Below are 12,988 nucleotides of genomic sequence, written 5' to 3' on the forward strand. Positions count from 1 at the left end.
TTGAGTTCAGTCAATATTTTCACATACTGATTGTGGGTCAGCCTCTTTTTTAGACCAGAGTACAGATCTCTCCATTTTCAGAAAAAGTGTTTTATATATAGATATAGATATAGATATAGATATAGGTAGATAGATAGATAATTATATAAATACCTTGTAGATTTCATGGCTAAAGGTTTTTTGTAATCCACATTTATAGCTCAATACCAGAAGGATTGGTAGCTTGATAAGAATGACATTCTACTGGTTCTGGATCTCAGTTTTCCTCTTTGCTAGTGGCAGCATGGGAGCTTCCTTTAGATTGTTAGCCCCCTAGCCACCATGTTTATATAACTTAATTTTGGTTTCCTTCCATATTTTCCCTCTCCTGGCCTGAATACAGTGATTTTCCAATCACTGTGGGCAGCTGCTGCTTCTTCCCCTTCTCCTTCTTAAATTTGTCATCTTATTGTAAAGAAAAGCATTTATAAATAGAATTGCCATCAAGACAACATTTTCCTCCCTCTCACCCTCCCAGGAAGTAAGAATAGCCAGGTGTCTTGTAGCTGATTTTCCCTCCATCTTTGCCTAGACAACGTCTGTGAGAGGGAGGGTTCCAGGTCCTACCCTGCTGGCTCGCTGGCAGAAAGTCTAAATTAAGATGGAAATTCCCATTTTATGCGGAATAAAGTAGGAGGTTGGGAGTTTTTTCCTTTATCGGTTCAATGAAGCTTTTCTAATTGTTACAGCTTTCTTGTCTAAATAAGATGGTCCTTTTTTCCAATGCTTCTGAAGATGTGAGACATATGATCCTTGAAGAACTAGGAATAAATCACTCAACAAAAATGTTTTTAAATCCTTAGGTAGGAAATGAAGTCTAGATGGCAATATCCTCCTCGCACCTTTAAGAAAGACTCAGAAACTCCTAGGGGACGGGGGTTGCTGGGTGTTTAGAGGGCGTCTAATATTTTAAAAGCTGCAATTAGCATCTCTCTTGAAAGCTGCAATTGCTTCTCACTTTGTGCAGCAGTTCAGCCCCCAGAAAAATGTGGAAACGATTTCCTTGTTCTGTCATTAAATGCTTTAACACAGATAACAAGAACAAATGTTAAGGAATCCTTATGGTTGTGACAGAATTCTGAGAAGCAGATTTTATTTTTAATTGGACTGTTCTGTTAGTCTCGAGGTTTCTACTGACCAGTGCAATGCACCAGGTTTCATTTTGGCCGACCCACCTACTGTAAAAAATCAGTTTTCCCTCCCTGACATTCAGAGGCGTTTTCAAATCTTAAGAGATGAGGGACGTGTGATTACGGCGTGGGTGGGGTGGAAGTATTTTATTAAATTGAAATTACTTGTGGTATCTGTCTTGAATATTTGCTCTGTGTTATTTTTAAGAGACTTACCACTGAATTGCTATTCATCTGCATTGTCCTTACCTGACCCTGCAAGTCTGGGTTAGGTCACAATGCTTTCCCCCAAAAGCTCTTCTACACCCTGCCTTGGTCTTAATTGCAATACTCAGATTCTCGCTCTGCATTTCACTGTTCACTAGTCTGTATCCTCCGCTAGACTGTAAGCTCTGTGGCGGCAGGGCCAGTGTCTATTTTTCACGGTTGTATGCTCTGTGCCTTGCATGTAGTAGGCATTCATTAAGTATTTCTTGAATGGGTATATTATGGATGGTTGGCTATTTAAATGAATGAATGTGGTAAGAATTATTGCTTCCATTTTAAAGATAAATAACTTGAGGGTTTGAGAGTTTAAATATTTTGCCTTAGATTGTACCACAAATATGTAGCAGAGCCATAATTTGTACCTGGGTCAGTGTGACTCCAAAAAAGCATATTCTTTTGATTACATCATGTCATAGATATGCTGTGATATGTGTTAAAATAGAGGGATATCTAAAGGATATGCCTTTTTTTCCAAGAAGGGTTAGGGAAAGCTGTGAAGAAGGCATAACGTTTTAGTTGGGCTTTGGAGGATGAATAGGAACCTTCTAGAAATCTAGTGATGAAAATAGGAAGATGGGGAATGGTCATTTCAGACAATGGGAGCTACAAGAACAGAGGTACAGCCTTAGTACTATAGTTAAGTTCTTAGTTTCTAAAGATGAGTAGATCTGGGTTCAAATCCTGTCCCTACCATTTCCTTGTGGTGAATACTTTGGCAAGTTATTTAACCTCTCCGAGCCTCAGTAAATGGGAATAATAATTATCAGGAGCATATTTAGGTTTTGTGCACCTGAAACTTATACAGTTTGGTGGGATCTGTTTAAGATAAAGAGTACAAACTATTTTTGTAAATTGTATACAAACATATGACTGTGTGCTTTGAAAGGGGTTTGTGTGACTGTGAGGCCTTAAAGCTTATGTGGTAATGATAATAATCTTTGTAATAGGGTGGTTATGATGATTAATTAAGATAAATCATATGAAATAGTTTACACAGTGCCTATAGATAATGCTCAATAATTTTAGCTATTATTGTTTTAAGAGCAGTGAGTGTTCCAGTGTAGCTAAAGCCAGGGGTAGTTACCTAAAGATAAGGCTGGAAAATTAAGCTGAAGCCAAACTGGAAGGTGCAGTGTGAGCTACTGGAATCTTGTCAGCGGGAGTGGCTTGATCAGATCTGGTTTGATGAAGATAATCCTGGCATTCATGGGGATGGGAGCTCTTGCTTGAAACCCTGAAGGCAGGAGACCAGTTTGAGCCCTGTCTGCTGTTTCCCAGCCCTACCTCAGCAGGTTTCTTTCGGTAAATTCTATGCTTTTCAACAATTACGCTGTGTTTCAATGCACATATGTAGTAGTATAGATACTATTAAATAATCATATATGACCAATAGCTCTAACATATTTTTACTATGAAATTTTAAATGATATATTTATTTTTATAAATGGAAACTTAGCTATTGAAAAAAAATATGGTCCTTAGAAAACATATGTCTTACAACATTTGACATGAGGAGTTGTAAAATAATGTGCTTTATTATAAAAATACATATATATAGCCAGGTTGGCTACAAAGAAGTTTTTGTGACTTCTCTGTCAGAAATTAATCTTTGCTTGATGGGAACAGCCTTTTATAACAAGCTTTTATTGTATTGACCTGTAGGGAATATAAACATAAATAAGATAAGCAGTCCTGTAACAAGGTTCTTCTGAAAGCTTCTTTGGGTATCACCTATTAAAATCTTTTTTGTGACTTTTAAAATTATTAAGTAGTAGCTTATACTAAGCTTTGTTATTCACTCATATATTGATCTTCAAACATTTTCAAGAATATTCTCTTAGTGATGTTGCAGGTTATGTCAGTGATGCCATTCATTGTCTCTTGGAATTTTCCCATTCTTCTCTATTCTGCTGCTTTCTCATCTTCTTTGTTGTGTTAGCCTTGTTGATAATCTTAACTCAGTCTTAATTCATACGTTAAACTGGGGTCACAAACTCTTTCTGTAAAGGACCAGAGAGTAAATTTTTGGCTCTGTGTCCCAACTCTTTTATATATGTGTATGGAGGGTGTGGCTGTGTTCCAATGAAGCTTTATTTACAGAAACAGGTGGTGAGCTGGATTTGTCCCCTGGGCTGTAGTTTGCCGATCCCCGCTTGAGAGCATAGCCAGGTAATAGATACTGAACTTGTCATCATTTGAAAGTGACCAGTGATCCCCTAATGCTAGAACATTGATCCTGAATTCCTTTGCTGAGCTTTCAGTCTCCCTGTCCTTTGTTCTCCTTATTGTATCTTTGTACCAGCTTTCCCCTGCTTGACCCTGAGTGTGGTTTCCTCCCCTACCTCCTGGCCTTTGGGAAGCTCTTTCTTGGAAGCCCCCTTTCCTTCCTCACTAATTTCTCATTATGAGAAGACATATTATCTTCCATATACGCTCTGAAACTCTTCTCAAGAAATCGAACCCACCAAATGTTTTACTTTTTAACCTCTGTTTCTATTCATGATGACTATTTACTACTTTATCAGTATGTAGTGTTGCTTTGCATACACAAGCATCTGTATTTGTTTACATATTGTCTATACATGCAAGACTTCATACATGCAATTTTAATTTTCAAGTCTCCAAATTTTAAACTTTCTTTGTGTAGACATTTTATAAAATTCTTTTCTATTTTATGGTTTCTAATGCAGTTCTAAACACAGAAAAGTATTAAAAATACTCATTTGGTTTAAAGTTGAAAGGAAGATTGAAATGAAATATTGTGTACTACTTTAATGTTCTTCTTATGCCACCGCTGAAATTGCCTTAAATGCAGTTCCCTGTCCCAGTGGTCGTTACCATTTTTATACTCAGCTGGTTAGTCTGTTCTTTGGTTGTGAAGACTCTGTGGATGAGTTTCCACCTCAGATTTGACCAGTGTCAGAACAACCTGGGTAGCCTATGAATAGGTTAAGTCCTGTGTTCTGGCATTAGGGGGAAAATATATATTTTAAGGTATTATTTGTTCTTAAAGTAGGACTTGGAATAAGATCAAATTATTAGATCCAGCTTCCTGAAATAACCAGTTTGATGAAAATCTGAGCAATTGGTGTGTGCATTAAAGCATGCTTCATTTTTACTTCGGAGTAATGTTAGTGTGACAGTGATGAACTACTTATTGATTGTTTGAACATCCATTCCCAATAGAATGCGCCTACTTTCCAATGGTATGTAATAGCTTTTCCTGATTTAACTTGATGTCTTTTCACTCTGCCTGTTCTTCATTTAAAAAACTATCGTCTTGTCCTGATAAAGGATTAAATATTATTTAATATATAGGGTTAGTACTAGCTTTCTAACCTTGCTGTATGTTCAAATTACTGTGGTTTTTCCATCTCTCCTCTTTGTTGTGGCATTGCCTTAAATTTGATGCAATTTTCCAGCTAAGGGATACTAATACTATCAAGAACATGAGCTCGGTCTCAGTATTGAACTACATCTTTGTCATTCTTTCAGCATTGGTATTCTTCTGTTCCCTTCCCAGGGGGACTTGGGAATGTTACTTGACAAAGCATCAAATTGTTCTGAGGTCAACACGGTTCAGGTGATGCCTAAATTTACATATAAGTCATTTAGGTACACACCGTATTTGCAGATAGAGCTGAAGGTTGTTCAAGTTTCTAATGTTAAATAGTGGTTTACATTAATTTGCTGTATAAATCCTGACAGCTGTTTTTTTGTTTGTTTGTTTTTTGCGTTACGCGGGCCTCTCACTGTTGTGGCCTCTCCCGTTGCGGAGCACAGGCTCCGGACTCGCAGCCTCAGCGGCCATGGGTCACGGGCTCAGCCGCTCCGCGGCATGTGGGATCTTCCCAGACCGGGGCACGAACCCGTGTCCCCTGCATCGGCAGGCGGACTCTCAACCACTGCACCACCAGGGAAGACCCTGACAGCTGGTTTTGACTCTCCATTTGAAAGGATTCTTTAAAATACAGAACTTGCTTTAATCTCAAATACATTGGAGTTATTAATTGCCTTGGTTATTCAACTTAATTTGATACCTTTTTTCTTATACGTCAACAATATGCTAAATCAATAGAAAAGGATCTTATTTTAATCTTCCTCTAGTTGTTTATTTATTTTTGACCAGTAAAAGAGAGTAAGTGCTTTTTGTATATGTATAGAGGCTTATCCAATTAAAAAATTATCCAATATTTATATGAGTGTCTACCATAAACTCAGTATTGTTTTAGTGGAGGAAGGTAAGACAAAGGTGTGTAAGCCATTGTCTTCCACTAGATTGAAAGCTCCATGAGGGCATCTTCTGGTTTAGTTAATCTTCAGCCATCATTTTTCTGGTCCTTCAACCTGTCTTTGTACTGCTGCCAGACTATGCTTAAAATCCTAGTTTCTTAATGTTATCCTTTGCTCCCAAAGCTTCTCAGTTGAAGAGTAAAACTAATTATTATCAGATTTTTCTCTTTTTCCTTGAAGTTCTACAGTTTCACCATCATATATCTAGATATTGATTCATTATAGTTTGTCCTTTTTTGGCCTCAGTGTGCTTTCAGTCAAAGGGCTGATGACTTTTTCAATTATGTAAAATTGTCAACCATTATCTTTCTGGATAGTGCTTTTATGCCTTTCCTCCTACTCTCTTCTTTTGCAATACCCCTAGACTTATGTTAGAGCATTTCAATCTGTCCTCAGTATTCTTGCCTTCTATTTTATGTTTTGAAATTCCTATTGCTCTGGCTGTGTTCCTTTTTTTAAAAAAATTTTATTTATTTATTTTTGGTTGCATTGGGTCTTCGTTGCTGTGTGCGGGCTTTCTCTAGGTGCAGAGAGTGGAGGCTACTCTTCACTGCGGTGCACGGGCTTCTCATTGCGGTGGCTTCTCCTATTGCCGAGCACAGGCTCTAGGCGTGCAGGCTTCAGTAGTTGTGGTGCACAGGCTTAGTTGCTCCATGGCATGTGGGATCTTCCCGGACCAGGGTTCAAACCTGTGTCCCCTGCATTGGCAGGCGGATTCTTAACCACTGCCCCACCAGGGAAGCCCTCTGGCTGTGTTCTGGTTGACTCCCTCCTATTATTTTCCAGTTCACTAATTCTCTTTTAACTGTGTCCATTCTGCAATGTATCCCTAACCTATCTACCTTTTGATTTCCACAGCCATAGCTTTCATTTCCAGCATTTATAATTCATTCTTTATGATAGTCATCTGTTCTCATTGGACCTGCCTATTTCATTTAATAAATTCTTATTCTTTTTATGGCTATTCTTCATTTTCTCACCTTGAGGATCTCAGATGATAAGTCGTTTTGAGATTGCTTTGTGATTTGCCTGTTGCTTCAGCCTGTGAGAATTTGTCTCCTGATTGCAGACTTTGTCAGTTCTCTTGGTGTTCACGTTCCTTGTGTGTTTTAGAATTTTCATTTGTAGATTCACTCTGGATGGGAGTTTTTTGTTTCTCTCCCCTCTCTCTTTGTTTATCCCACCTCATCTATTGGCTTTCTTCTTGGCTCCACTTGACGCCCTAGGTGTTCCAGTCTAGAAACAGATTCTTCATGTCCCAGCTTCTCTTCCCTTGGTGAGCTCGGGAGGCTGACTTCTCAGGCAAGGATGCAGCTGTGCACAAACCTGGCCCAAAGCATTGTTTGTGGCTTCCTTGGCCCCTTTCACAGGTGGGAGAGCCTGACCCCAGCCTCAGATTCAGGCCAGCAGCTTTTAGCCTGTGTACCCCCAGGAATGGGACACCTGGCCACCTCTACCGGCTTCCAGCTCTGTAGCCAGTGGCCTGCCACTGTGTCTTAGTTCGTTTCTGGGCCATGAACATGTTGATCTTACTTTTGTGTCCTGTTGTGCCTTTTCTTCTTCACATTTTAAAAATATTTGATTTATACCCAGAGTGGTCATTTGGAGCATAACTTTCAGCTCCATCTTGACATGAAGTAGGTTCAGTCTCTGGGGTTAACCATTCAGGGTCTTTTTGAGTCTTCCCCCAACCCTCATTTCAAACTCATTTCCCTTCACTCCTGAGCATGATCCTTTTACTGCTTCCATGTGGTACTTGAATATTCCCTGCTCCAAGGGCCTTCATCCTTTTCTTACATGCTATGCTCCCAACCTGGTTCACCTTTGCTTTCAGACTCCTTCCCTTCAGAAGTTAGCCTAAATCCTACTTCCTCCTCTGTGAAGCCTTCCTTGGTCTCACCCAACTATAGCAATCTTGACTTTTTCTTAATTTGTCCCCTCTGTATTGGTCATTTGGCCTTTATCATTTCTGTTTCGTATTGAGAGTCACCTTTCCCATGGGTATATGCCTTGGATCGCCACTGAGTTGGTTGGTAAACTTGAGGTTAGAAACCATGGCATCTTACTTTTATTAACTTCATAGTATCTAGCATTGGACTGTGCTTACTTATTTGATTATTGTTTTATTTATTCCATATTGTCATCTTTTCTAATATTGAGTAGGTCATTTATTTCTTCCAAAAATTTGAAATTTACTGTATGTGTGTAAGGCATTTAACCCAGAAAGGCATGTTTTATTGCAACCCCCTATTACACACATACATGCAGGTGTGCATGCATGTGCAAACAAGCACAGATGCCCCATGCATGTTACTTGTAAAGTCATTGGATCTGCTCCTAATGGAAGAAATCTTTGGTAAACGACACAGGCTCTGTTTGCTGTTGAATATCTGAACTCACATGGCTGATATGTGTGAGAGAGAACTGTTTTATCCATAGAAGCAGATATTTCTCTCACTTGGTCAGACTATTGTGAAGCCCTCAGTTCTGTAATATTAATGAGTTCATCATCTGTGTGGGCTTTGGCATCCTCAGGTTCAGTCTCTGATTGAAAGTTATTAGAGTGAAAAGAAAGGACATAAAAAACCAGTATGTTAGTGAGCTCAGCTGCTATAACAAAATACCCTAGACTAGCAGCTTATAAACAACAAATTTATTTCTTACCATTCTGGGGGCTGGAAGCCAGAGATCAGGTGCCAGCATGGTCAGGTTCAGGTGAGGGCTCTCTTCTGGGTTGCAGGCTGCCATCTTCTCATTGTATCCTCACATGGCTGTAAGAGGGCGAGAGAGCTCTCTGGGTCCCTTTTATAAGAATACCAATCCTGGGGCTTCCCTGGTGGCACAGTGGTTAAGAGTCCACCTGCCAATGCAGGGGACATGGGTTCGAGCCCTGGTCTGGGAAGATCCCACATGCCGTGGAGCAGCTAAACCTGTGTGCCATAACTACTGAGCCTGTGCTCTAGAGCCCGCATGCCACAACTACTGAAGCCCATGTGCCTAGATCCCGTGCTCCTCAACAGGAGAAGCCACTGCAATGAGAAGCCCGTGCACCGCAACAAGGAGTAGCCCCCGCTCGCCGCAACTAGAGAAAGCCCATGAGCAGCAATGAAGACCCAACACAGCCAAAAATAAATAAGTTAAATAAATAAATTTAAAAAAAAAAAAGGAACACCAATCTCATTCATGAAGTCTCTACTCTCATGACCTAATTACCTCCCAGAGCATCTGCCGCCTAATACCATTATACTGAGGACTTTGGCTTTACTTTTTAGCTACCAAGCTACTGCCAGCACATGTGACAACTGTAACATTTTTCTAATCCTTATCATCATCCTCATCAATGATTTACTGAATACCTCCTATGTGCCTCACATTGTATCAGGTGCAATATTTATACATCATCTTATTTATTTAACCCGTAATTGACAGATGAGGAAATTAAGACTCAGAGAGGCAGTGACTTGCTCAGTCTCACAGCTACTGTATTTTAAACTTCCTTAACTTCAGTGATCTTTGCTTTTATGCACTTGGAAATCCATTTCATGGATCTTTTTATTGCTTAGAGCATTGCTTCTGATGTCTTGAATTCTATAAGGCCCATATCCAACATATCCGCCCATATCCGCCCCCCCACACCCTACTGACTCTTCCCCATGACCTCTTTGTGACCCCTGCCTGTTTCCCTTCACAGTTTACTTCCTTCTGTAGCCCCCTTAGTCATTTCCGCTTCCTTTTTCCAACATTCTCTGTTCCACTTGCACCTTTTTTCTGTAGCCACTTTATCACTAGCCTCCCAAATTAGATCAGTTCAGCCATCTCATGTCTGTTTCTAGTCTCTCTCTTCTGAGGTCTGCTGGAGAAAATCCCGACTTTGCCAACTGACTCCATTTCAAATGAATTTCTAATTTACCCTGACCCTTCAGTGCTCATAAGTAGTTTACTTATCCCATTTTGGCTCCCTTTCTCTTCCCCACATTGGCTGTTCCGAAGCTTTTTCACGCTCTTCATCAACACAGCTCCTCCAGCCTTAGTTAACCTGGTCCTGAGTTCTCCTGAGAACATAGAATTTTTCAGGAATAATTCCTCTTCACTGTCCTCTTCTCTACCTCAGAGTGTATCTGCATCTGACGTGTCCTTTTATTCCTTTTTTAAAAAAGGAGCCCTACTGTTTTCCAGTGGTAACCCTACCTGCCTGAACTATTCTTTCCAAACTGTTCCTGGGAGTTGCCCCATCCACATCCTTTCTCTGCTAGATCTTCAGTCTCTTACCGTCCATTTGCCTGTCTCCTCACCTGTGAACAGGTACAGAGTGGTCTTACCAATTTCTCCCCTCAGTTCTGTCACCTATCATAGTGTGGACAAACTTGGACAAGGGAGGTGGCACCACAGTACGGTGAAAGTCTGTCCCACAGGCTGCCACTGACTTCTTTCAGCCAGATCTGATGATCCCTTGTTAGTCCTCACTCTTCTTAGTCTTCCTACAGCATTTGACTCTGTTGACCACCCTTTTCTCCTGTTATTTTTGGTCTCTTGAGTTTTGGAATATTATTTTCCCATTTCTCCTTTTCCCCCCATTAAATAGTTACCTGTTTGTCTTCCTCCACCCGCCCCTTAATGATTTTTCCTAAGGCTCTGATCTTGGTCTGCTTCTCTCTCTGGGTAATCATCTCCTGAGCATTGAACTTGCATTTCTAACTTCCTGCGGGCAGTCCTGGGAAAGAATACATGCTTTTTCAGTTGTCTACTCCTCCTGTTGTTTCCTGGCTTACTGATTGCGATCTTTATACATCCAATCATCCAAGCTAGAAATTTGGAATTGTCTTTGACGTTACTTCTGCCTTCCCTGTGCCACATCCAGCCACTAAGTCCTAGCAGTTTTCCCTTTGAAATGTCCGTATTTTGTTTCTCCATTCTTATCACTGCTGCCTTCATTGAGGTCTTCGTGGACTATTGGGTTAGCATTTTAAATTTCCTCCCTGCCTTCAGTATCTCTTGCCTTTAAACTTTCCTCTGTACTGCTGCCAGCGCTGGATGTCTAAGGCACAGCTGATTAAATCATTCCTGTGTTAAGAGTCATTCATCATCTCCACTTTGCACACAGGGTCTGGTCTGGATCCCTTGCCTGCCCCTCGGCGCCCTTCCCCATCAGACCACATGCCTCCCGCCCTGTCTTCTCCAGCAGCTCCACCCGGCATCCTGACAGGCGTTCTGCCTCGTGCTGAGCCCCTAGCACAAGCAGTTTACTCTGCTTTTCCTCCTGTCTCTGCTTGGTTTTTTATTTCCTGGCCTGGCTCACTAGTTATCTTTTTGATGAGGCATTTGTGACCCATCCAGGCAGAAAGCCTTGTCCTTCTCATCTCTCGTGGGACTTTGTTCTCACCCTCTGGTTTCTCTCATAGTATAGTCAACTGTATGTGATTCTCTCTCTCTCTCCTCTGCTGGCTTTTAAGCTCCTCAGAGGCATCTTTGTTTTCTCAGGTTCCAAAGTGTGGAAAGCACCTAATAAATATTTATTGAACTAAACGTTGGATAATCTATCTAGGTTCATGAAAGTTAAGCAAAGGGCTAATTAGGGGCCCGTAATCATTGCAAGCGCAGGAAGCACTAACAAAAAGCAAACAACTTCTCAGCTTTAGCTTTAATATACAGCAATCTGAGAGTTTTGTTTTGTTTTTTTCTACAAATGTGGCTTTACTAAAATAAAATACATTTCAACCAAGCTTGCATCAATATAATTTTGGTGTTCAGATGAAGTGAAAACACGCATGTAATGGTTGGCTGAGTCAAGTTGAGTGTCAACAATCTGTCATCTAACAATTGAGCTCTTTGTGATTGTTGAAGAGCACATATTAAGTTCCCCTAGAAAAAAGAATCTATTAAAAGTTATGCAGGAAGGTGAAAGAATAGTTTGTATAGCATTTTAGTTAACCAAAAATTGCATTGTTAAATCTTGGAGTCCCTGAAATGCTTAGAGAGCACTGTAGAAAAATGCTTATACCTCTTTTGAAGCTGATTTTATCACAAACCTGATTTTATCACAAACCTTAACCTAATATGATGCCAATAAAACCTTATCCAGCTGTGCTTCTACTAGTGTTATTGCAGAAGTATTATCATGTTAGCAGAGGCAAATACTTTAAGTAGTATTGTGAAACCACATTTGTGGAAATATGTATCAATGCACGCATTTTGTGTTTTTAAGTTAACAGACTTTACAACTGGAGACTCCATTGCAAAGCCATAAAAGACCCAGGAGTATAGAGGCAGTTATAGATAAATTTATTTTTCCCCAGTGTTTATTTTTTCCTCATTAAAACTTAAAAACACTGGAGTTATATATAAGATACCATATTACCAAACATGTGTTTCTTTCCTTTAACTATCAGTGATGCCATTAAAACAAATCACTTTTTAAAAATTGAAGTATAGTTAATTTACAATATTGTGTTAGTTTCAGATGTACAGCAAAGTGTAAAACAAATCACTTTTTGCCTCTGTAGGTGCTTTTTGCTTCCGTAGTTAGGACTCAAACCAAGATAACTAGTAGACTATTTTTTTCTTCCTAAGGGACTTGGGAAAATGGGGAAATGCAGAAAAGAAAAAGTCAGTGTGACAAAAGCACACGGTGATTTTGACCTACTAGGAAACCAACACTCCAGGTCGTAGGGTCCTTTGGTCCAAGTTGTTTGAACACTAAGACATTATTGCATTCATTTGCTCGCAAAGACCTTAACTTTCATTATTCTTTACAATTTGCTGGGGCTTTTTTTGTTTGTTTGTTTGTTTTTTTGCGGTACGCGGGGCTCTCACTGTTGTGGCCTCTCCCGTTGCGGAGCACAGGCTCCGGACGCGCAGGCTCAGCGGCCATGGCTCACAGGCCCAGCCGCTCCGGGCATGTGGGATCTTCCTGGACCGGGACACGAACCCATGTCCCCTGCATCGGCAGGCGGACTCTCAACCACTGTGCCACCAGGGGAGCCCTACAATTTGCTGTTTTTGATAGTCAGTTTATAGTTTTATTTATTAACTATTTGTACAGTATTTATATCAATAATTATTAGACATTTTTCTACCATGATTAGGTAACTGGGCTGTTTAAAAAAGAAACACCCCCAGAATAGTTAAATTTTTAATGTCACTACCTACATCTGCCAAAACAGATTAGTAGCGCATTTCCAGAACAGAACAAATTGTCTTGATCTCCTTACCTAACACTGTGTTTTGTGTCAAATCCAGCTGCTTTCAGAGCAAAAATTCCT

The sequence above is a fragment of the Lipotes vexillifer genome, unplaced genomic scaffold, assembly GCF_000442215.2.
Source record: "Lipotes vexillifer unplaced genomic scaffold, Lipotes_vexillifer_v1.1 scaffold445, whole genome shotgun sequence".
Lineage (NCBI taxonomy): Eukaryota > Metazoa > Chordata > Mammalia > Artiodactyla > Lipotidae > Lipotes > Lipotes vexillifer.